The 25,164-nt window shown below is 35.8% G+C and overlaps 1 long non-coding RNA gene across 4 annotated transcripts in view; it reads right to left on the reverse strand.

Annotated features, from left to right (window-relative positions):
• Positions 1 to 466: 466 nt before the first annotated feature.
• The window catches only part of LOC139134158 (uncharacterized), a 37,804-nt gene continuing 13,106 nt past the window's right edge, over positions 467 to 25,164 (reverse strand). For 2 of the 4 annotated variants that reach the window (XR_011552739.1, XR_011552738.1), the window contains exons 2-5: positions 15,718 to 15,967; positions 12,115 to 12,184; positions 2,647 to 2,755; positions 467 to 952 (exon numbers count right to left, since the gene is read on the reverse strand). This is a non-coding gene — a long non-coding RNA (uncharacterized lncRNA). Of the gene's footprint in view, positions 953 to 2,622; positions 2,756 to 12,114; positions 12,185 to 15,717; positions 15,968 to 25,164 lie in introns of all 4 variants that reach the window. The other 2 variants (XR_011552741.1, XR_011552740.1) reach the window with 2 other exon arrangements.

The raw sequence follows: 25,164 nt of genomic DNA on the forward strand, positions 1-25,164 counted from the left end.
TAACAGGTGCTGAAATTTCTGCCTGTCACAGTACCTGTACCCACAGGACTGTATACAGTGCTGTGTGCACAGTAGTGTAACAGGTGCTGAAATTTTTGCCTGTCACAGTACCTGTACCCACAGGACTGTATACAGTGCTGTGTGCACAGTAGTGTAACAGGGCCTGAAATTTTTGCCTGTCACAGTACCTGTACCCACAGGACTGTATACAGTGCTGTGTACACAGCTCTGTGGCAGGATCTGAAATTTTTGCCCATCACAGCATCTGTATCCACAGGACTGTATACGGTGTTGTTTGCACAGTGGTATAACAGAGTCTGAAAATGCTGTGGTTATTATGACTTGAGTTGTACACAGAATGCTTAATGTTCTTATTGTTTTTGAACAGGAATTAACATGTTTTCACTAAAGATGTCGAAAAAAGCCTGAATACTTTTAATCAGCCAAAAACCAAACGACACAGATATATTCCCAGTAGAAATTTTATTCAGACAGAAATACACTTACAAGTATTTACATGAAACTGGTGCTATGTTTACTTGTATAAACTTTCTGGATTGCATCATATTGTCAGTCTTTTTAAACACTGGTCATTCTAACCTCATCAAATACACCTTTCATCAACTGTCCAAAAGAGTCTGTATCAGTTATCTTCTGCAATATGCAGTCAAGGCATTCCAATGTGTCACTACAATATGAAATTATTCAAGCGATAGTACGGATAACTTGTGTCATATTGGAAAATAAACTGTCCATTTTCCAAATTGTCTTTTCACAACAGTGGTGAAATGAAGCACCCTCCAGAAATGTGGATGCTGCTACCAGTTTGCAACCACACAATCTAAATATAGAGCAACCAAATTTGTCATATTTGTGTATTGGGTGAAAGGTTTTCAAGAGACACCAGCTGTCATCTTCTATCTTGAAGACTTAGAAGTATTCCATACAGATCCTGAAATGAAAGTACACAAAATTCCTGTTACATCAGTATGACAATCAAATGGCCTTAACCCTTCCACCCCCAGTTCCCTGTATAGAGGTCCCACTTTATCATAGAAAACAATGGATTTGGGACAAACCATGGTGGTGAAAGGATTAAAGGGCAGTAGATGTAACTTTTGGTGTGTTTATAGTAGTTTTATTTTTGTATCAAGTGGTGTTGCTTGTTCTGTTGCCCAAAGCCAGTCAAAATATTCATCTTATAAACACAGCCTGTATAATGTATGTATATCACATGAATTGACAAATGAATTTTAGTCTAGTAAAATTCATAAGTGAACAATAACAATGCATCTCAGACATATATGAGCTGTACTGAAAAGGACATCTATTCAGTCACTAGAACTAGAAAGTGCAGTTGACAAACTGAACAAAAATGTTAACCAAATTTAGCAATAGTTAACAAACGGTAGTTAGGTGTTAATTCAGGCAATGCATAGTGCTCAATATGTTTCTGTAGGGTAGAGATATATTTGGGTGTGGAACCTGTGGTGCTACCTATACAGTCTGTTTCTTGCACTGGTAAAATCATCAGGAGATCTTATGATTTCCCAGTGCATGCAACAAACTATAGGGGTAACCACCACAAGTTCCACATACTCAGACACGTTACTTATCATGTGATAAATACAATTATATCATACCAGTATATTGATGGCGCAAATACAGCGATCTGATTGGTCGAGACGCGAAAAGAACCGTGGTATATTGGCGATATACCACGGCTGGCATACTCGCGAGCTCTCAGCTTGAGCAAAAATTCATTTTTGACGTTCCACGCCAGAATTTCAATATACTGTTATGATATAACGACGGTATACCACTCGATTTTGACCAGTTCACTTCATATATGCACTCGCTATCGCTCGTGCATATATGTCGTGAACTGGTCAAAATCTCGTGGTATACCATCGCTGGGTGTGCTTCATTGCTTAATTATAACTCTGCATTGAAAATGTTTGCTCTGTAGCACCCAAGAAAATCCTACTTTTGGGGATGAAATGTTGTGCAGACACAATAAAGTATTTAAATGAGCAGATTGCTACAAGTGTAATATCCTCTCACCATATACATCATTATTAGAGGGTTGAACTTTACTCCGGTGTGCTTTACATACGTACAGCAACCACTCAACATAAGGTATCATGGCTGCTATGGAATGGGGTTATGGTTTCTACTGCAAAGCAGATATAGGTCAATATTTTGAGCTTTTAATTTTAAGCTTAAAACATTAAAAGAAAGGAAATATTGATGTTTGGGCTGGCCCTGTTAGCCAGGCTTGGAGTTTCCTGTTGCATGCTCTATTATCGGAAGCAAGCATGAAGAACTGTGCCTGGAGAAAGACTATGCCATGCCCTATAATGCCCATAGGGATAGTAATGGCAACAAGTATGATGGTTTCAAAAAAATATTTGCCTTTGAAGGCCTATTGCACGACCTATTATTATCCATGTACTCTACTGAGCCGCCCCTCTAAATATTTGCAGCTGGTGATAGTACTATTTACCATTTGTGTTTCACTGATATTTTTATCTCCAAGTTGGTGATTTAACTCTTTTCTCTTGTTTGGAGAGATTATTTCTTGGATATATTTTTACATACACATAACTTGCAATGACTCACTAATGGACATCAATGTTATCCAACCTTTCCATCCTTGTCTGCAAATTGGGCATACTCTCCACAATGGATTACACCACCTCCATCAGATTCACTGATGCCTCCATAAAAAGTGGCCTGTTTTTCTCCAAAGTCTCTGTGCAAATAGGAAGAACTTTAAAATTTCAGAAATTACACACGCAAAGTTTGTTGGAAATTAACATGTAAACTACAAAACAGCCTGTCAGGCACACTGTCTTTAAGATTTCATGAATAATTCTGCACATTGAATCCACTTGATTTTATTAGTACTTTGTGCCCTGTGGGCACAAGGTACTAATGTGATGGCGCGGCCCAATAGGGCTGACATAGTGGGCCGTATGCTGTGGACGCAGGTATCTCAGAAACGCTTCAGTAACTTTTTCTGAAATTTGGTCTGGTGGTCACTTGGGCATGTATCTCAAACGGTCTTTTTTCTTTTTTTGATTGAATCATTTTAAAGTCACTTTTTTAGCTTTTTTCTGAAAACCACTATTTTCACTTTTTCCTCAAAACCACTGATTTGATTATTGTGATGTTTGGCATGGGTGTTCGTATAGTTGAAATACCGTCAGAAATGTTCAAAATTTGGTGATACATGCCTTACATTATTTTTAAACAATATTTTATCCATTTATTTTATATTTACTTGATTTTGCCTCACTTTCGCTAAAGCTACCGTCTGCGCATGCGCACAACTGTAGGACAAAATCTGAGTTGAAGAATCGAAACTGACGCCATCTTGTTTCTCGGTATGGGCACATTTTTTACATGTGAACGTTTCACTGTGTATTTCAACATGTTCTATAGTTATGAAGTTGACAGTGATGCACTTTTGCAGCTGTCGTGTATTTTTTGGTACGAAAGGCGCCTTTGATCGACTGAAGAATGATGGCTTCCGTAGGCGATAAACACCGGTACTGGCAGGCATATCAGTTCTACTGAGGAAGTAATCCACTGGCCCGTATAGGTCAGGGGCTCACTTAGGGGAGAACCACTTGATTTCTGGGGGGGGGTATGGAGGATTTCGAGGAAAAAAAATTGTCACCAGGTACAATAAAAGACAAAGAAAAATATTCTCATAACAGACAGAAATAAAAAAGGAATTGTCACAATGCTGTTGAAATAAGCAAAATTTTGGAAACTTCATTCTCATGTATTCTTTGCTGGCATGCTGCCAAAGGCACGCAAATGTTTTTACCACAAGTAATTCTTATGTGTTTTTTTTCAGCACTTATGATATAAGCATTCACTACTGTACACCTCGGTGCACTTGATGTTTTCCTTCCCTTTTCTGACCCAAGAAATCATGTTTCAGGATTTCTGTTGCAATATCTCAATGGTGTAGGCAATATCTAGATGGGACTATTTGACTTCTCTAAATCGTGAAAATTTAAAACACAAGATAGGAGTCAATAAACTAGTGTTAAAACCAATACATTATTCTCTCAATATAATATGTTAGAAAGATTACAAGTTGACAATGAAAATTGAGGAACAACAAATATAATTAAATACAATGTATGAGTCTTGTTTCTCTGACCACAAAAGATAACATCTCCCCTGAGAACTTAAAAGGAATTGACTGTTTTAAAGAAAAGCACGTATAGTACTGATCACAGTTGATTTGCCAAAAAAGTGTTCTATAATTTTAAAGTTGTATATATAATAGACTTTCCATTTTGTTTGTCATTTGTTGGAATGTAAAATGAATAAATAAAAACATCCTGTGATATGTGAAACACTGGCTTAAATTTGAAAAATTGCACTGCTACTCCATTTGAAAAAAAAATTGATGCAGGTCTGACTGTAGAAATAAAAAAATGCTGTCTCTCTAACAAAAAAAAGTTCCCATACCCACTTCCTGCATACCCCCCCCCCCCGAAATCAAATGGGTCTCCCCTTAATATGCGCATGCACACATAACAAGTTATGTTTCTCGGTCAGTTGCGAATTTTGACGTTTCAAAGGTTTAGCGTATATTTGATTGCTGTCATGTATTTTTTGGCACGAACCGCTCCTTCGATAGACTGAAGAATGATGGCCTCCGTACTCCCCAGTACCGGCGAATCCATTGCTTTTAATAGCGAGGCAATCCCACCGGCGGCCGTACTAATAGCTGGGTGAGAGCGAGGGAATGCTCTGTCCTTCTACCTCCGGCCTCCATGTCATAACAAACTAGCGTCTTTTTATGTTGATATACTGTCCTTTCGACACAGCGATAACTTTTAGTTTTCTGTTGCTTATTTTGGGTAATTTCGACAGTTGTGCATTGATTTTGACATCATCTTTTACTTAATAACCGTCGATGTCGGCAACTCTCTCGCTAGCCCTGCGTACGATGCTGTGTGTTAGGAACGCACACAGGGAATGCACTGCGTACGTACGCAGGGCTAGCGAGCGAGAGAGTCAGGTGCAGCCAACGAACAATGCACTTTTAAAAAGGTCCTTACTATGATAAGATATATTGTGGATGACAAATAATGTGAACTGACTAATTTTAAGTCAAGAGGGTAATTAATTAGCTGTTCATAATTTGCCCTCCCACAGAAAGTTTTTTGACTTACCCTCCCACACTCAAACTTCATTTTTACCCACTCCCCACTTATTTTTGCCTGTTTCCCCTCCCCACTGTGAATTTTTGAAGCTCCCTCGCCCTGTAGCGAAAAAAAACTTGCCAATTTCCCTGCCCTGGAAACAATTCCACTCAAAAAGTTTTTCGCCAAGCCCTGTCCCCAGGAAATCAACCGATATCCGCCCTGCCCTACAAAAAAAAACTAAATTTGCTCCCCTACCACCTAAAATATGTCCCCTGCCCTAGCAAAATTAAAATTTTCCCTGCCCTCAAAAATTGCTCCTGGAATAGCTTTTTCGATGAATAGCTCCGTTGGCTGCACCTGGAGAGTTGCCGACATCGACGGTTATTTATGAAAAGTGAATAAAAGACTGGCATTTTGGAAGCGATCGAGTAGCTGAGGCGGGCAGGGATACGACTTGGGCCCAAGAACGCTGAATTTCGGCAGTAATTTGGCTTTTTACGTCAAGTCCCAAAATGGATTTGAAGTCACCGACCCTACGTACGGGTCTTTGCAGGGCTGTGGTGAGCGGGGCGAATAGCTGTAGCGGAACACACAGCATCGTACGCAGGGCTAAGGGACTGGTCAGTTTCTTCAGCCTGGGGGGGCCGGTGGATTCATGGGGGGGGTCACCCTGTTTTTGACTTTGGTGATAGGGGGGGTCACCATGTTTTGAAATGCCCAATAGGGGGGTCAGTGTGTTTTTGAATTTTGACACAGGCTCATCATTGCCTAAAATGCTAGTGTCAGCCACAAATTTCATCATTCGTTGTATTTTTCGGCGCGCCCTTCGGGCGCGTAACTTTAAAAATCAGTCATATTTTCAGCTCGCCCCACTTTAACATGTCAAGCATACATACATCAGAGATATCTGTACGTTCCATATTTTTCAGTGTGCTCTACAAGCTCATTACTTTAATATATCAGACATTTTTCAGCATGCCCTTCAGGTGCATGACTTTAATATACAAGGCATATATATCAGAGATATCAGGATGTTTCATATTTTTCGACGCGCCCTTCGGGCGCCATACTTCAATAAATCAGAGATATCTTGATGTTTGCTAAGTGAAAGTGTACCGTTATGAAGTCTGCATTTCATATGAAAAGGATGACAAAATCCTGATACTTTTCTGTTCTCTCTATGAGAATTCAGTATGAGAAAGCAACATGCACAAATATTTCACAATATATATTTGATACAGTGACTTATTTTAGAGATAGAAAAATGACAAGATATCTTTCCTTCTCATTAATGCAATTATTTTCCTTTTTGTCACAGGTTTTCTGTAGAAAGATGCTTTTTTTATGAACAAAATAACAGTTAAAAAAGGCAGTTTTTGTCATTATTAGCTGTGCTTCTATGGTTTCAATGTTACAAGAAAAGGTCCTCTCAGACACTGTACACATCAGATTTGGCTAAAAAAGCTCTCTTTGGCTCCTCAGGAGATTTAATTGGATGGTTGGCAAGTCTTAACACCCATCAAAGTCTTTGATTCACTGCTTTTTCCTCTTTGATATTAATGATTGACATCCATTTCTGTACAACAGTTCAGGACATCTGGTTAAGCATAGAAAGTGTGAGATACATTCACAGCTCATTCAAAATACAGCTCATTCAAAATGTACTGTATTCAAACTTTAAAATTGACACTTTGAAATTCCTATCTTACAACTGACATGTCAACAATTTCATTAAAATATAGCATGACTATTTAAAATATAAATATATGTAAAATGTAAAATATATATATATATATATATATATATATATATATATATATATATATATATATATATAAATTTATGTCCACCTTTTTGTTTTACCTATGTCGCGCGCCAGGGGGGGGGGGTCACCCTGTTTTCGAAATTTGGAATAGGGGGGGTCAGCCACTTTTTGACGTTGGCAAAAAATAATCCACCGGCCCCCCCCCCCAGGCCGAAGAAACTGACCAGTCCCTAAATCCGACATGGTAATTTGGCATGATCATCAGATCATACATGATCCGAGATTACAGTTTAGCAAGGTCACGATAACTAATGTTGTTTGTTTCACTGTCGTTTAATACCTATATTCCACTAAAGACCATTAGAATTTCCTCCTGGCTACTTTGAAATCGTGCACTGGCATGCATGTAGTTGTCAACATCACTATGCTTTAATGTACAGTAGACTCTCATACTATGAATATATCGACTGTCACTGCATGTGTCTCCATATCATATCAAAAAATGTAGTATTGCGACGTTTGAGCTGCTAGAAGCCAGAATTTACAGTTTACGAGAAAGTTATCTTACATGTAAAACTCAGTTCTACTGTGAACAAAATGCAAGCTATGTTGTATAACTATCGTGAATAGCATAATATTTTGTACCTATCACTGTGTCAGAAAATCAGAAGGAAACAACCAGTCAGACAAACTGTGGTCAGGATGATACTGTCCAATTTTAATATTTGTCTCTCGGCACACACCAGATACTCATGACTGTAAAACAACATTTCCATATAATTGTATATTCAGTTTTTATATTTAGTTTGCTTTTCACCATATTGTATGTCCTTCCCTGCACTACATAATTCAAAATTAAATATTGTTTTTGGCCTATACATACTTGAGGGGTAAGCTTATTTAGTCTCATACATTAAAGATGCACTGTTGACCTACAGAGTCCAAACTTTTTATCATTGTATTGTAGATAGGTGTACACTCCAAATACTAAGTACAAGTGTGGTGAGTGTAACAAGCAAATGTTTTTTAGTCAATGGTTCATATCAAGGTTGTTGATACTTAGAATCCACACTTGAACTTATGCTGGAGCGGTAACCAACCAGTTCAAATGAAGAATGTGGATATCTTTGATAGCTCATTTCAGGATGGCCTGACCAGAAATGGCAAAATTAGCTGCAAAAAATACAACATTGATGATTTCATCATAATTTCAATATATTACATTAAGATAAAGCCTAGGAACCTGTATACCAAATATCAAAGCTATCAGATGAGTAACTTTTGAGAAACAAATATTTTGACCAAAAATGGCAAAAATTGACCCAAAAATACAAAAATTGAAGATTTCATCAAATTTCAATATATCATACTGAGACAACCCCTAGGAACCTGTATACCAAATATCAAAGACATCAGACAAGTAGTTTTTGAGAAACACATTTTTGACCAAAAATGGCAAAAATTGCACCAAAAATACAAAATTGCAGATTTCGTCATATATTCAATATATCATATTTAGTTCATCTGTAGGAACCTGCATACCAAATATCAAAGCTGTCAGACGAGCGGTTTGATAAAATAAAGTTTTGACCAAAAAAGACAAAAAAATTCCTTAAAAATACAGATTTGCATATTTCATCACAATTTGAACAAATCTAAGTTGGGTTATCCCTAGGGACCTGTATACCAAATAACAAAGCTGTCTGACCAGCAGTTGTGAAGAAGATTTTTTACCAAAAACGCCTTTTTTGGCGCTAATTTGCATATTTTCAAGAATATCAAAAAATAAAAAAAAATTGTTTCTCAAAATCATATTTTTCATCTACACAACAAATATCAAATCAAGATATTCGAGTGGACGGACGCCTCACAAACGGACATACATACATACATACATACAGACTGACAACGGACGCCGGACGGATACCCATCCCAATAGCTTCTATAGACTATAGTCTATAGTAGCTAAAAATGAACATAATGAAAGATGAAAGCTACAGACAATACACAAGCAGTATACAACAACAGTTCCCTAGCTAACCACAGTATTGACACACTTCAAATTATTGAACTGTGGTGCATGCATAAATCATTGTTTCAGGTTTGCCTTGACCTGAAACCACAACTTGGCATATACCTGTTTAGGCAATCCACTTCTTTATGAAAATATATTCGGATAATCTCTTGAACTAACAAATATAAACCATGTGAAACTTTCTCTGAACACTTACAAAACATAATTCTCCAAAGTCAATGTGCAACATATAGCTGAAAGACTGTTTTTCACATTGTGATTTTAAGACCATTTTTATGTATACGGAGAAAAAAGCAGAAGACATATTTGTAAAAGGTTTGTTAAGTGACAATCATGTATGCATCTCTTGAAATTTTGTGGTTATTAGGTATAACAGTAGTGTAAGAATAGTGAGGTTAGAAAGAGTGTAGTAAAGCTAAGTTGACAGTAATTAAACTTTATAGGCCATACTACCTAGATGCTACATACCAAATTTCAAGAATTTTCACCTTGCCGTTTATGAGAAGAAGATTTTTAAAGTATTATTTTTCTGATTTTTCAATGACCTTTGACCTCCCCTATACCTCTGCAGTTAAGCTATACCAATGGCTTATTCTGGCCTATGTAAGAGTCATATCTAATTCTGGGCAATCCAATAGAGCCAGAGGTCTGATTTATGGTATATAGGGATAACTACGGAAAACAATTTTTTAAACAAAATGTCACATGACTTCGATGACCTTTGACCTCAAATATACATATATGTTCGTAACTCAGTAACCACAAGAGCTACATCATTCATATTTGGCATGATGGGAGACCTTATGATGCCATATCCGGTACCTCATTAAATATGCACATATCTAATTTTGGGCAAAGCAACACAGCTAGAGGTCTGATTTTTGGTATATGGGGATAAGTATGGGATACAATTTTTTTAACAAAATGTCACGTGACCTCCATGACCTTTGACCTCAAATATACATATACGTCCATAACTCAGGAACCACAAGTGCTACATCCTTCATATTTGGTATGATGGGAGACCTTATGGTGCCATATCCGGTACCTCATTAAATATGCACATATCTAATTCTGGGCAAGCCAATAGAGCTAGAGGTCTAATTTTTGGTATATGGGGATAAGTATGGGATAAAAATTTTTTTGACAAAATATCACGTGACCTCAATGACCTTTGACCTCAAATATACATATTTGTCCATAATTCAGTAACCAACAGTGCTATACCCTTTGACCTCAAATATACGTATATACCTAAACGTGAGTAACAATTAGTACAAAAACCTTCATGTTTGGTATAATTGCAGATCTCAAGGTGACGCATTATGTTTCTCATCAACTATGCGAGCTGCTCGGCCCCTACAACGCTGCTTGCAGCTTTAATTTTGATTTTTTGTTTCTCATTCTACTGTAATGACGAAAATTTGCCCCATCACCAGATGTGACAAGTCAACTCTCACCCTGCACATGATAATAATACATGAATTCTTCTACAATACATTTTTTGGTACATACCAAAAATTAAATGATGGCAATATTCATGCATTATGTTCATGTACAGGGTGTGAGTTGAGCTGTTTTTACCAGAGATTGAGCCAACTTCAGTGAGAAGAACGCTACAAATATTTCAAAAGAAACTAAAATAACCAAAATTATGTCAAAAATGGGTGACTTTGTCCCTTTAATATCATTACCTTGTAAGGTTTCTCAAAGCCTGGTAAACTATCAATAATATTTTTTATCTTATACCTTGGTGGAACAGATGGGTCTCTCTTTTTCAATAAGTACCACACATACTTCTGTAAACTTTCACCCTACAATGTGTACAAAAATTCTAACAATAACTGTCTTGAATGTATCAGTTCAAACATGTCGCTTTCAAATGTAGAGTGAAAGGCTGTAGCAGATAACCCAAAACACGGTTACTCTACAAAACGTTTGTTAGAGTAACCGTGCCTAAAATCAGACAAGCTTACAATTTAATTAAAGAATAATTCTGTCAGTACTAATCATAAAACATTTCATTTTGCCAACAAGTTGGCTTAGTTAACCTTGGAATTGAAAGAACACAACCATTACCACTTAAACATTCCCAAATTATAAATGTGAATGTGGTATCTGTCACCACAAATACAAGTGCAAAAACACTCTGGCAGTAATAAAAACCAAAAAAATTATGTGGTTCCAATAACCCAACTAACCCTAATTTTAAAGCCCCATGAGCTGTAAGTCGATAAAATTTGTGAAGCTTCAAATATCTATAATAATTTAGGGTATGCTTTTGACTCCACTTATTACATGATATTATACCTATATAGCATGATATTATATCAAGTTAACACTTATTTGAGACAAAACGCTAAAAAGGAAATATCGGTACATTTGAAATTTCCCACCATTTAAAAAAATGTGAAATATGCAATGAAAATAGAAAACGAAATGTTTCAGAAGTATATATTAAGTTCCATGTGTTATAGGGGATGGGATAAGAGAATCAAAGGTAAATGCACTGTTTTCATCTTATTTGTTTATCATTTTGGTGGTGGCCATATTTGGGTCCAGCACCACTGTTTTATTATTTATAAAGTTAAAACTTACATTTGCAGTCACATTTAGTGGCTAATAATACTCGCATTATCATCATTCAGTGAGTACATCTGTATAGGCTAATGTTATTTTGAAAATACATTTCATGAAAAATATCCCAAAAGTTGCAGCTCATGGAGCTTTAACCTACCAAACCTTAACCCAGGAGTGGTGGATATCTCACCCTGTGATTGGGCTATACTCCCATTGGATAATGGATTAAAATAAAATATTGGAAAAAGTTTGCAAATTTATGTATAAATTTGTATTAACTAATGTCTTTGTATGCTGTTAAAAAATGCATGTATGTGTGATAGAAATATCGGAGCAGTTGGTAGCATACACTGGAACAGTGTGCACAATGTGCTGGCAGTGAGTTCAGCAGCCATCCTTTCACAAGAGTGGCAAATAACCCTTTCACCACCATGGTTTGAGTCAAATCAGTATGCTGATGTACATGATGATGGAGTGTACATCATAATTTGTAACATTACTTTCACAAATGTACTGGAGTATTTGTTATATACCATAAACCACAAAATCACACTAACCACATTGATCTCTTGAGCATCCTTCTTGGTTTACGTCTCTCTCTTCAACATAGTCATCCTCTTGAGGAGTCTAGCAGAAGATAAGATCATTCTGAGATTATTTGTCATTTGTAAACTCACGGAATTAAAAACAAGTGAAACAAATTACTCAGCCATCAATTTCTACATATATGTACAAGCAAATGTTGATGTTAACAGTTAACAAAGTACAAACTGTCAATCTCATAATACACGAGAAAGGGGCAAATTTTGTTTAATATTTTGAACAATATTGATCAACATCATTAAATTTTATCAGTTACAATATTTTTTCCCTCTACACAAACAATCCTTTGGGCATCAACGCTTGACAACCACAGCAGATTGACAACATGAATGCAGAGAATCTGATGTCAGTGAATTATCGCTCAGTTGAGGCATTTACAAATTAAATGTAGCAACCAAAGTAAAGATTTGAGGTATCAATGATATTTCCAACAGCCTGTCTTTTTTGGGTGGGTGGATGTTTTTTTTTGTTGGTTTTCGAAGCATCTGCGATTTTCGAGTCTGACCTTCCTACTAGTACTACAAACCGAGGTTCCACCTTCAGTGTCAGAGTGCACCCTCAGCCTTTGGCCTCAGACTTACTATCTATGCAACACTGGAAGCATCTGTGATACCAGAGATATCCCGGCTACGGAGGAGACTTTGCAACTGATATAGCATGGAAGTCTGCAGTCAAAGAATATGATCTTATGTTTATTAGCAGTATGATTATATATGATTGCCTGGTTTATTAAAACAGTTGCATAATCTCAGCATGATATCAGTGGCAGTGTTCTCCCTAGGCCCTTCAAGCATCACGTCTCCGTGACGCTTGCCTTGATCGCCGTGACGCTTGCTACAATGCCGTGACGCTTCAGATTTTTCCCGACACCCTTGATTGACAGCCCCACTTGACAGCTCAGTGTATTCATTGGCATGGGACATCTGCCAAAACTAGCCTTATCAACATTGTTTTTAGTCTGAATAGACTTTTTCATGTCGATTGACGGGTTTACATTAATCAATTGACACGTACATAGGTGTTGAAAAACACCGACGAGCAGCACATCGGTTGTGGCCGTGACTTTGATCATGTTGGTTGAGCGCCGTGTTAATGGCCGTTTATCGTGGGAGAATTTACAGTGACGTAGACGCCGTGAAAATGCTGGTGGTCAAAGCTATCGGACAAAATAGCGACCCTCAAAAAAGGTTTGTAAGGCGTCTATATCTGATGACGGTTTGTTACATGAAATCTCCATGGCAGCATTGCGAATGTAAATTTGTATTTAATTATTTTTCTGTTCTTGTTGTTGAGACAAACGGTGAAAGTATCAGAGCAAGCAAACGGTAGAGTTCGTGGGCTGCAACGTTACGTGTACGTCATATTACGCTACGCTGACTTGACCTAGTTTCGCGATGTTGGGGTCACTGTCATTTTACAAGTTTTTTGGCTAATTCGGCAATCGTTCTTTTGCATTCTTGTCGTCTTTTTTTTTATTTCGCGCAAAGTTTTTAAAAATATGAGTTTGGATTAACTTTTTGGTCGCGAAATGATGTCTACTGTGCCATGTGACGTAAACAGGTCGGGCGATTTCCAAGATGGCGGTCGATGTGTGGGCTTTGAGCGTTTCGCGCTGTTTTCAAGTTCAGGTCTCGTTTCAGGTTCGCTAAGGAGGCAAGTTATTAAAACGACAGGTGTTTCATGATTTTGGTGACGATCATCCGTGTAAATACGTCTGAATTTTCTGTTATGGTAAACCGTAACAGTTCCTCTATTCATGGGGACCGTGACTGTAATGTGTTATATGTGCTCAAAAACTCGCTGGGGTACACAGCCCTGATTGTGTGGCTTCGTTGCTCTGTATAATTTCGTAAACAAGTGACGCAATGTTTCATCGCAAATGTTTCTCCATGCAAGGAGAGTACGAGTTGAATTTTTACAACTGAAGTTGGACTGTTGTATGAATTAATTTCAGTTCATGGTGCCCCTGATATGTATGTTCATGCAGCAGTGTGTAAGTGAATAAAAGGCATATTAAATGACTACAATTTGCAGTGACTGTTTTTATGTGTGTATGTATTTAAATATATGTTAATGTATGCATATTAATTATGTAAATTTTATGCAAATTTCCGACATGCTTGCCCTTGATCCTAGGGAGAACACTGAGTGGCAAACCAAGTGATCTTGGCTAGATGGGTAGTTGGGAGCGAATGTGGAAAACTAGTACGTCTGGACACTACATTTTTTCATTATTATTTCAACATTTAAGCCCCTTATCAAATCATGATAACTATGGAGTGCACTTTTTGGTAAATTTCTAGTATTTACAATTTAAAGTATCATGAAATTCATAACAAACTAATGATGTAGTGTACTGCATGAAATTCTGAAAAAAATATAAAAAACTATATTTACTATTGTCAAAGTTAAAATTCATGCCTGCTATCATAAATTTGTCATGATACCTAAGAAAGCTATCCAGAAAAATCGAAGCAAACAGCATGACTAAAATGTTTGAAAATTGAATCCAATTCTGAGAAAAAAATGGGTCCCAAAAAAGCCTTTCCAGTTAGAATGGGAAATAAAGATTGGAATTAGCCATTTTCATGACCTCACATCCTTGCACTTCCGTACAAATCTATCAAATTTAGTAAAAATAGTGACAATATGATGTCATTGTCAGCTCCCATATACATTGTACCTAATCAAAACGAGGTAACAACTGTATGAAAAATAGTTGAAATAATAGCATTCTTGATTGGCTTGTTCTATACAAAATTTCTTTTAGATTACATGATAATTTGATCATATCTAAATCATGTCATTAAACGGTTATTTTAAAAGATATGTACGACATGTAAATTTGAAAATTGAAATTTCTGAATCAACATTGACAGAAATGTGTGTTACCTTTCTAATATGTTGAAATTAAGACAAATGTTTGCAGTTACATGCATTTCATTTGGGGGCAATTTTTGTGATTTTTGGTCCATTTTTTTTCTCCAACCTACTTATCAAAATTTTCAGGTCTAATACAGTAATAAATATCCTCATTGCAACATATCAATATAATTACTATGAAAAGTGATTTTTAGAAGAAAAAATTGCCCAATTAAGACAATCAACTGCCCCTAAAATAAAATAGTATATTTGTATTTTCTACATGTATAATTTTGGTAAATTTGAAAACCATTGATTATAGCCGAAGTGACGTAAGAGTCTAGCACTGCACTGACACTGCCACCATCCCCTTTGAGCATGCAATGAACAGAAAGAAATGTGTTCAAGTTTGGGGTTTGACAGGCACAGTGGGACATGCCTAACCAAACAGAATGCACTGCAGGAATTGATTTCAAAACTTACAAATAAACAGAGTTCAGTAATAAAAATAAAATAATGTGTCCAGGCCAACTAAGAAAATGACTGATGAGGTGTTTTTTGATGAGTCATGTGAGGTATGCTATTTACTATGCAGGTTTACTTCATGAAATTAAAATGCGAGACAAAATAATTTATCTTTAAGTGGATTGATATCTTCTAACGTGGAAAATATTACTGTACCACAATCATCTTACCGGATTTATCACACTGCTAGAATAAATCTCGCAATCGGTGCAAATATCTGGAGATAATGACTTCTGGGAAAGAGTATTAGAGCTGGTAGGTGACGGTACATCATCCAATGCAGTCAATTCCAGTTGCCTCTGATGAGTGACACTTAAAAGATTAGATGTCTGACTAGATGTCTGTGGGTAGGGAAATTCTTCATGCAAATTTCACAGAAAGCATCCATGGATGGTCCGTGTCATTACAATCAATGTTTACCTGTTAAGTGTTAGAAAAATTTAAATGAAAACATTATAGTATAATGCCATAGTTATGAATCCCAAAGACAGTGGCAGGATATGTAACTTATGTAAATAGAAGGAAGCTTCGGTCTGAGCACTTCAAAGCCACACGTGTACATGGGAACAATGTGTGGGCACAGTCCCTCGACCAAAGGACTGTGGTGAACTCGGCTGAAGCTAGCAGCCAAAACCTAGCAGCCAAAACTATGGTGTGGAAGCTAGCAGCCAAAACTTGCAAGCCACTTTCCTCCTATGTTTTGAAGTCAAGTGGACATCATTCTAACATACAAGGTTCTTTATACATGTATCAACACAAACACATCATTTACTAATTAATTTCTTTGCATAAATTATCTCAATTCTAATTAGCACCTGGTATCCCAGCTAGCCTATGGCTATAAAGCACAATGCATTGTCTGCTGGAATGAAAGAAAGAGTGTGCACCCATTACACCTAGCATGTCTTACACATATACATCCATACTAACAAACTACACTTGTCTCATTTCTTAATTAATTTCTTTGCATAAATTATCTCCATTCTAATTAGCATCTATATGCTAGCCTATAGCTATAAAGCACAATGCATTGTCTGCTTGAATAAAAGAAAGAGTGTGCATCCATTTCATCTAGCATGTCTTACACATATACACCCATTCTAACAAACTACACTTGTCTCATTTCTTATTAATTTCTTTGCATAAATTGTCTCTGTTTTAATTATCACCTATAGCCAATGGCCACAAGAATATATAATAAGTGTCTGTGTCAATGAAAGAAAGAGTGTGCACCCATTACACCTAGCATGTCTTACACATATACATCCAAATTAACAAACCACACTTGTCTTATTTCTTAATTAATTTCTTTGCATAAATTATCTCTCCTTTAATTATTACCTATATGCTAGCCTATGGCCATACAGCAGAATATAGTGTCTGCATGGTCTGCTTGAATTAAAGAAAGAGTGTGCATCCATTTCATCTAGCATGTCTTACACAAATACACCCATTCTAACAAATTACACTTGTCTCATTTCTTAATTAATTACTTGCATAAATTATCTCAGCTTTAATTATCACCTATATGCTAACCTATGGCCATAGAGCAGAATATAGTGTCTGCCTGAATAAAAGAAAGAGTGTGCATCCATTTCACCTAGCATGTCTTACTCATATACATCCATACTAACAAACTTCACTGCTCTCATTTCTTAATTAATTTCTTTGCATAAATTATCTCCAATTAATTAACATATATATGCTAACCTATGGCCATAGAGCAGAATATAGTGTCTGCCTGAATAAAAGAAAGAGTGTGCATCCATTTCACCTAGCATGTCTTACTCATATACATCCATACTAACAAAATTCACTGCTCTCATTTCTTAATTAATTTCTTTGCATAAATTATCTCAGCTTTAATTATCACCTATATGCTAGCCTATGGCCATAGAGCAGAATATAGTGTCTGCCTGAATAAAAGAAAGAGTGTGCATCCATTTCACCTAGCATGTTTTACTCATATACATCCATACTAACAAACTTTACAGCTCTCATTTCTTAATTAATTTCTTTGCATAAATTATCTCAGCTTTAATTATCACCTATATGCTAACCTATGGCCATAGAGCAGAATATAGTGTCTGCCTGAATAGAAGAAAGAGTGTGCATCCATTTCACCTAGCATGTCTTACTCATATACATCCATACTAACAAAATACACTTGTCTCATTTCTTAATTAATTTCTTTGCATAAATTATCTCAGCTTTAATTATCACCTATGTGCTAACCTATGGCCATAGAGCAGAATATAGTGTCTGTCTGAATAGAAGAAAGAGTGTGCATCCATTTCACCTAGCATGTCCTTACTCATATACATCCATACTAACAAACTTTACTGCTCTCATTTCTAATTAATTTCTTTGCATAAATTATCTCCAATTAATTAACATAAATATATGCCAACCTATGGCTATACAGCACAATGCATTGCCTACTGGAATGAAAGAAAGAGTGTGCATCCATTTCACCTAGCATTTCTTACACATATACATCCATACTAACACACTTTACTGCTCTCATTTCTTAATTAATTTCTTTGCATAAATTATCTCCAATTAATTAACATATATATGCCAACCTATGGCTATACAGCACAATGCATTGTCTGCTGGAATGAAAGAAAGAGTGTGCACCCATTTCACCTAGCATGTCTTACACATATACATCCATACTAACAAACTTTACTGCTCTCATTTCTAAATTAATTTCTTTGCATAAATTATCTCCAATTAATTAACATAATATATGCCAACCTATGGCTATACAGCAAATGCATTGCCTACTGGAATGAAAGAAAGAGTGTGCATCCATTTCACCTAGCATTTCTTACACATATACATCCATACTAACACACTTTACTGCTCTCATTTCTTAATTAATTTCTTTGCATAAATTATCTCCAATTAATTAACATATATATGCCAACCTATGGCTATACAGCACAATGCATTGTCTGCTGGAATGAAAGAAAGAGTGTGCACCCATTTCACCTAGCATGTCTTACACATATACATCCATACTAACAAACTTTACTGCTCTCATTTCTAAATTAATTTCTTTGCATAAATTATCTCCAATTAATTAACATAAATATATGCCAACCTATGGCTATACAGCACAATGCATTGCCTACTGGAATGAAAGAAAGAGTGTGCATCCATTTCACCTAGCATGTCTTACTCATATACATCCATACTAACAAACTTTACTGCTCTCATTTCTTAATTAATTTCTTTGCATAAATTATCTCCAATTAATTAACATATATATGCTAACCTATGGCCATACAGCAGAATATAGTGTCTGCCTGAATGAATGAAAGAGTGTGCATCCATTACACCTAGCATGTCTTACTCATATACATCCATACTAACAAACTATACTTGTCTCATTTCTTAATTAATTTCTTTGCATAAATTATCTCAGCTTTAATTATCACCTATATATATGCTAGCCTATGGCCATAGACCAGAATGCATTGTCTCCTGGATTCAAAGAAAGAGTGTGCATCCATTTCACCTACCAATGTCTTGCATCCATACTAACAAATAAGGCTTCTCGCATTTCTTAATTAATTTCTTTGCATAAATTATCTCCATTTAATTACCACATAATCGCTAGCCTATGGCTATACATAGTATGCAGTGTCTGCTAGAAAGATAGAGTGTGCATCCTTTTCACCTAGCCTGTCCTGTGTCTTTAGATCTATACTAACAAACTTCACAGCAGACTATGCACTCTGTTCTACAGCCATAAACTAGCATATACGTCCCAATTATAATTGAGATAATTTATGCAAAGAAATTATTTAAGAAATGGAAGAAGAGTAGTCTGTTAGTATAGATGTGTATGTATAAGACTGGGTAGGTGAAATGGATGCACATTCTTTCTTTCATTCCAGCAGACCGTGCATTCTGTTTCAAGCCAGTATACAGATGCTAATTACAATAAAGATAATTTATGCAAAAGAAATAATTAAAGAGTTGAGGTATATGAAGTCTGTAAGTATTGATGTACGTGCAGAAAACAGGGCAGGTGAAATGGATGCACACTCTTTCTTTTGTTCCAGCAGACCATGCATTCACTTCTACAGCAATTAGCCACCATGCACATGCCCATTATAATAGAGATAATTTATGCAAAGAAATTAATTAAGAAATGAGACAAGTGTAGTTTGCTAGTATGGATGGATATGTGTAAGACATGGTAGGTGACATGGGTGCACACTCTTTCTTTCATTACAGCAGGCAATGCATTGTGCTGTATAGCCATAGGCTAGCATATAGATGCTAATTAAAATGGAGATAATTTATGCAAAGATATTAACTGTGAAATGAGACAAGTGAAGTTTGTTAGTATGGATGTATATGTGTAAGACATGCTAGGTGAAATGGGTGCACACTCTTTCTTTCATTCCAGCAGGCATTGCACTTTGCTGTATAGCCATATATATAAGGCTAGCATAAGGAGTCTAATAGAATTGAGATAATTTATGCAAAGATATTAACTGTGAAATGAGACAAGTGTAGTTTGTAAGTATGGATGTATATGTGTAAGACATGCTAGGTGAAATGGATGCACACTCTTTCTTTCATTCAGGCAGACACTATATTCCTCTGTACGGCCATAGGCTAGCATGTAGGTGATAATTAAAGCAGAGATAATTAATGCAAAGAAATTAATTAAGAAATAAGACAAGTGTAGTTTGTTAGTATGGATGTATATGTGTAAGACATGCTAGGTGAAATGGATGCACACTCTTTCTTTGACTCCAGGAGACAATGCATAATGGCCATAGGCTAGCATATGGGTGATAATTAAAGCTGAGATAATTTATGCAAAGAAATTAATTAAGAAATGAGACAAGTGTAGTTTGTTAGTATGGATGTATATGAGTAAGACATGCTAGGTGAACTGGATGCACACTCTTTCTTTCATTCATGCAGACACTATATTCTGCTGTATGGCCATAGGCTAGCTAGCATATGGGTGATAATAAAGCTGAGATAATTTATGCAAAGAAATTAATAAAGAAATGAGACAAGTGTAGTTTGTTAGTATGGATGTATAAGTGTAAGACATGCTAGGTGTAATGGATGCACACTCTTTCTTTCATTCATGCAGACACTATATTCTGCTGTATGGCCATAGGCTAGCATGTAGGTGATAATTAAAGCAGAGATAATTTATGCAAAGAAATCCATTAAGAAATGAGACAAGTGTAGTTTGTTAGTATGGATGTATATGAGTAAGACATGGTAGGTGTAATGGATGCACGCTCTTTCTTTCATTCATGCAGACACTATATTATTGTGGCCATTGGCTATAGGTGATAATTAAAACAGAGATAATTTATGCAAAGAAATTCATTAAGAAATGAGACAAGTGTAGTTTGTTAGTATGGATGTATATGAGTAAGACATGGTAGGTGTAATGGATGCACACTCTTTCTTTCATTCAGGCAGACACTATATTCCTCTGTACGGCCATAGGCTAGCATGTAGGTGATAATTAAAGCAGAGATAATTTATGCAAAGAAATTAATTAAGAAATAAGACAAGTGTAGTTTGTTAGTATGGATGTATATGTGTAAGACATGCTAGGTGAAATGGGTGCACACTCTTTCTTTGACTCCAGGAGACAATGCATAATGGCCATAGGCTAGCATATAGGTGATAATTAAAGCTGAGATAATTTATGCAAAGAAATTAATTAAGAAATAAGACAAGTGTAGTTTGTTAGTATGGATGTATATGTGTAAGACATGCTAGGTGAAATGGATGCACACTCTTTCTTTGACTCCAGGAGACAATGCATTGTGCTGTATATAGCCATGGTTTGGCATATATATGTTGATTAATTGGAGATAATTTATGCAAAGAAATTAATTAAGAAATGAGACAAGTGTAGTTTGTTAGTATGGATGTATATGTGTAACACATGCTAGGTGTAATGGGTGCACACTCTTTCTTTCATTCAGGCAGACACTATATTCATGTGGCCATTTGCTATAGGTGATAATTAAAACAGAGATAATTTATGCAAAGAAATTAATTAAGAAATGAGACAAGTGTAGTTTGTAAGTATGGATGTATATGTGTAAGACATGCTAGGTGAAATGGATGCACACTCTTTCTTTCATTCAGGCAGACACTATATTCCCCTGTATGGCCATAGGCTAGCATGTAGGTGATAATTAAAGCAGAGATAATTTATGCAAAGAAATTAATTAAGAAATAAGACAAGTGTAGTTTGTTAGTATGGATGTATATGAGTAAGACATGCTAGGTGAAATGGATGCACACTCTTTCTTTTATTCAAGCAGACACTATATTATGCTGTATGGCCATAGGTTAGCATATGGGTGATAATTAAAGCTGAGATAATTTATGCAAAGAAATTAATTAAGAAATGAGACAAGTGTAGTTTGTTAGTATGGATGTATATGTGTAAGACATGCTAGGTGTAATGGATGCACACTCTTTCTTTCATTCATGCAGACACTATATTCTGCTGTATGGCCATAGGCTAGCATGTAGGTGATAATTAAAGCAGAGATAATTTATGCAAAGAAATTAATTAATAAATAAGACAAGTGTAGTTTGTTAGTATGGTTGTATATGAGTAAGACATGCGCTAGGTGTTATGGGTGCACACTCTTTCTTTCATTCATGCAGACACTATATTCATGTGGCCATTTGCTAAAGGTGATAATTAAAACAGAGATAATTTATGCAAAGAAATTAATTAAGAAATGAGACAAGTGTAGTTTGTAAGTATGGATGTATATGTGTAAGACATGCTAGGTGAAATGGATGCACACTCTTTCTTTCATTCAGGCAGACACTATATTCCCCTGTATGGCCATAGGCTAGCATGTAGGTGATAATAAAGCAGAGATAATTTATGCAAAGAAATTCATTAAGAAATGAGACAAGTGTAGTTTGTTAGTATGGATGTATATGAGTAAGACATGGTAGGTGTAATGGATGCACACTCTTTCTTTCATTCATGCAGACACTATATTCATGTGGCCATTTGCTATAGGTGATAATTAAAACAGAGATAATTTATGCAAAGAAATTAATTAAGAAATGAGACAAGTGTAGTTTGTAAGTATGGATGTATATGTGTAAGACATGCTAGGTGAAATGGATGCACACTCTTTCTTTCATTCAGGCAGACACTATATTCCCCTGTATGGCCATAGGCTAGCATGTAGGTGATAATTAAAGCAGAGATAATTTATGCAAAGAAATTAATTAAGAAATAAGACAAGTGTAGTTTGTTAGTATGGATGTATATGTGTAAGACATGCTAGGTGAAATGGACTCACACTCTTTCTTTGACTCCAGGAGACAATGCATAATGGCCATAGGCTAGCATATAGGTGATAATTAAAGCTGAGATAATATTTGCAAAGAAATTAATTAAGAAATAAGACAAGTGTAGTTTGTTAGTATGGATGTATATGTGTAAGACATGCTAGGTGAAATGGACGCATACTCTTTCTTTCATTCAGGCAGACACTATACTCTTCTGTATGGCCATAGGCTAGCATATAGGTGATAATTAAAGCAGAGATAATTTATGCAAAGAAGTTAATTAAGAAATAAGACAAGTGTAGTTTGTTAGTATGGATGTATATGAGTAAGACATGCTAGGTGAAATGGATGCACACTCTTTCTTTTATTCAAGCAGACACTATATTCTGCTCTATGGCCATAGGTTAGCATATGGGTGATAATTAAAGCTGAGATAATTTATGCAAAGAAATTAATTAAGAAATGAGACAAGTGTAGTTTGTTAGTATGGATGTATAAGTGTAAGACATGCTAGGTGTAATGGATGCACACTCTTTCTTTCATTCATGCAGACACTATATTCTGCTGTATGGCCATAGGCTAGCATGTAGGTGATAATTAAAGCAGAGATAATTTATGCAAAGAAATTCATTAAGAAATGAGACAAGTGTAGTTTGTTAGTATGGATGTATATGAGTAAGACATGGTAGGTGTAATGGATGCACACTCTTTCTTTCATTCATGCAGACACTATATTATTGTGGCCATTGGCTATAGGTGATAATTAAAACAGAGATAATTTATGCAAAGAAATTAATTAAGAAATGAGACAAGTGTAGTTTGTTAGTATGGATGTATATGAGTAAGACATGGTAGGTGTAATGGATGCACACTCTTTCTTTCATTTCATGCAGACACTATATTATTGTGGCCATTGGCTATAGGTGATAATTAAAGCAGAGATAATTTATGCAAAGAAATTAATTAAGAAATAAGACAAGTGTAGTTTGTTAGTATGGTTGTATATGAGTAAGACATGGTAGGTGTAATGGGTGCACACTCTTTCTTTCATTCATGCAGACACTATATTCTTGTGGCCATTGGCTATAGGTGATAATTAAAACAGAGATAATTTATGCAAAGAAATTCATTAAGAAATGAGACAAGTGTAGTTTGTTAGTATGGATGTATATGTGTAAGACATGCTAGGTGAAATGGGTGCACACTCTTTCTTTGACTCCAGGAGACAATGCATAATGGCCATAGGCTAGCATATAGGTGATAATTAAAGCTGAGATAATATATGCAAAGAAATTCATTAAGAAATAAGACAAGTGTAGTTTGTTAGTATGGATGTATATGTGTAAGACATGCTAGGTGAAATGGATGCACACTCTTTCTTTCATTCAGGCAGACACTATACTCTTCTGTATGGCCATAGGCTAGCATATAGGTGATAATTAAAGCAGAGATAATTTATGGAAAAAAGTTAATTAAGAAATAAGACAAGTGTAGTTTGTTAGTATGGATGTATATGAGTAAGACATGCTAGGTGAAATGGATGCACACTCTTTCTTCTATTCAGGCAGACACTATATTCTGCTCTATGGCCATAGGTTAGCATATGGGTGATAATTAAAGCTGAGATAATTTATGCAAAGAAATTAATTAAGAAATGAGACAAGTGTAGTTTGTTAGTATGGATGTATAAGTGTAAGACATGCTAGGTGTAATGGATGCACACTCTTTCTTTCATTCATGCAGACACTATATTCTGCTGTATGGCCATAGGCTAGCATGTAGGTGATAATTAAAGCAGAGATAATTTATGCAAAGAAATTAATTAAGAAATAAGACAAGTGTAGTTTGTTAGTATGGTTGTATATGAGTAAGACATGGTAGGTGTAATGGGTGCACACTCTTTCTTTCATTCATGCAGACACTATATTCTTGTGGCCATTGGCTATAGGTGATAATTAAAACAGAGATAATTTATGCAAAGAAATTCATTAAGAAATGAGACAAGTGTAGTTTGTTAGTATGGATGTATATGAGTAAGACATGGTAGGTGTAATGGATGCACACTCTTTCTTTCATTCATGCAGACACTATATTATTGTGGCCATTGGCTATAGGTGATAATTAAAGCAGAGATAATTTATGCAAAGAAATTAATTAAGAAATGAGACAAGTGTAGTTTGTTAGTATAGATGTATATGTGTAAGACATGCTAGGTGAAATGGATGCACACTCTTTCTTTTATTCAAGCAGACACTATATTATGCTGTATGGCCATAGGTTAGCAT

The sequence above is a fragment of the Ptychodera flava genome, chromosome 5, assembly GCF_041260155.1.
Source record: "Ptychodera flava strain L36383 chromosome 5, AS_Pfla_20210202, whole genome shotgun sequence".
In the NCBI taxonomy this organism is placed as follows: domain Eukaryota; kingdom Metazoa; phylum Hemichordata; class Enteropneusta; family Ptychoderidae; genus Ptychodera; species Ptychodera flava.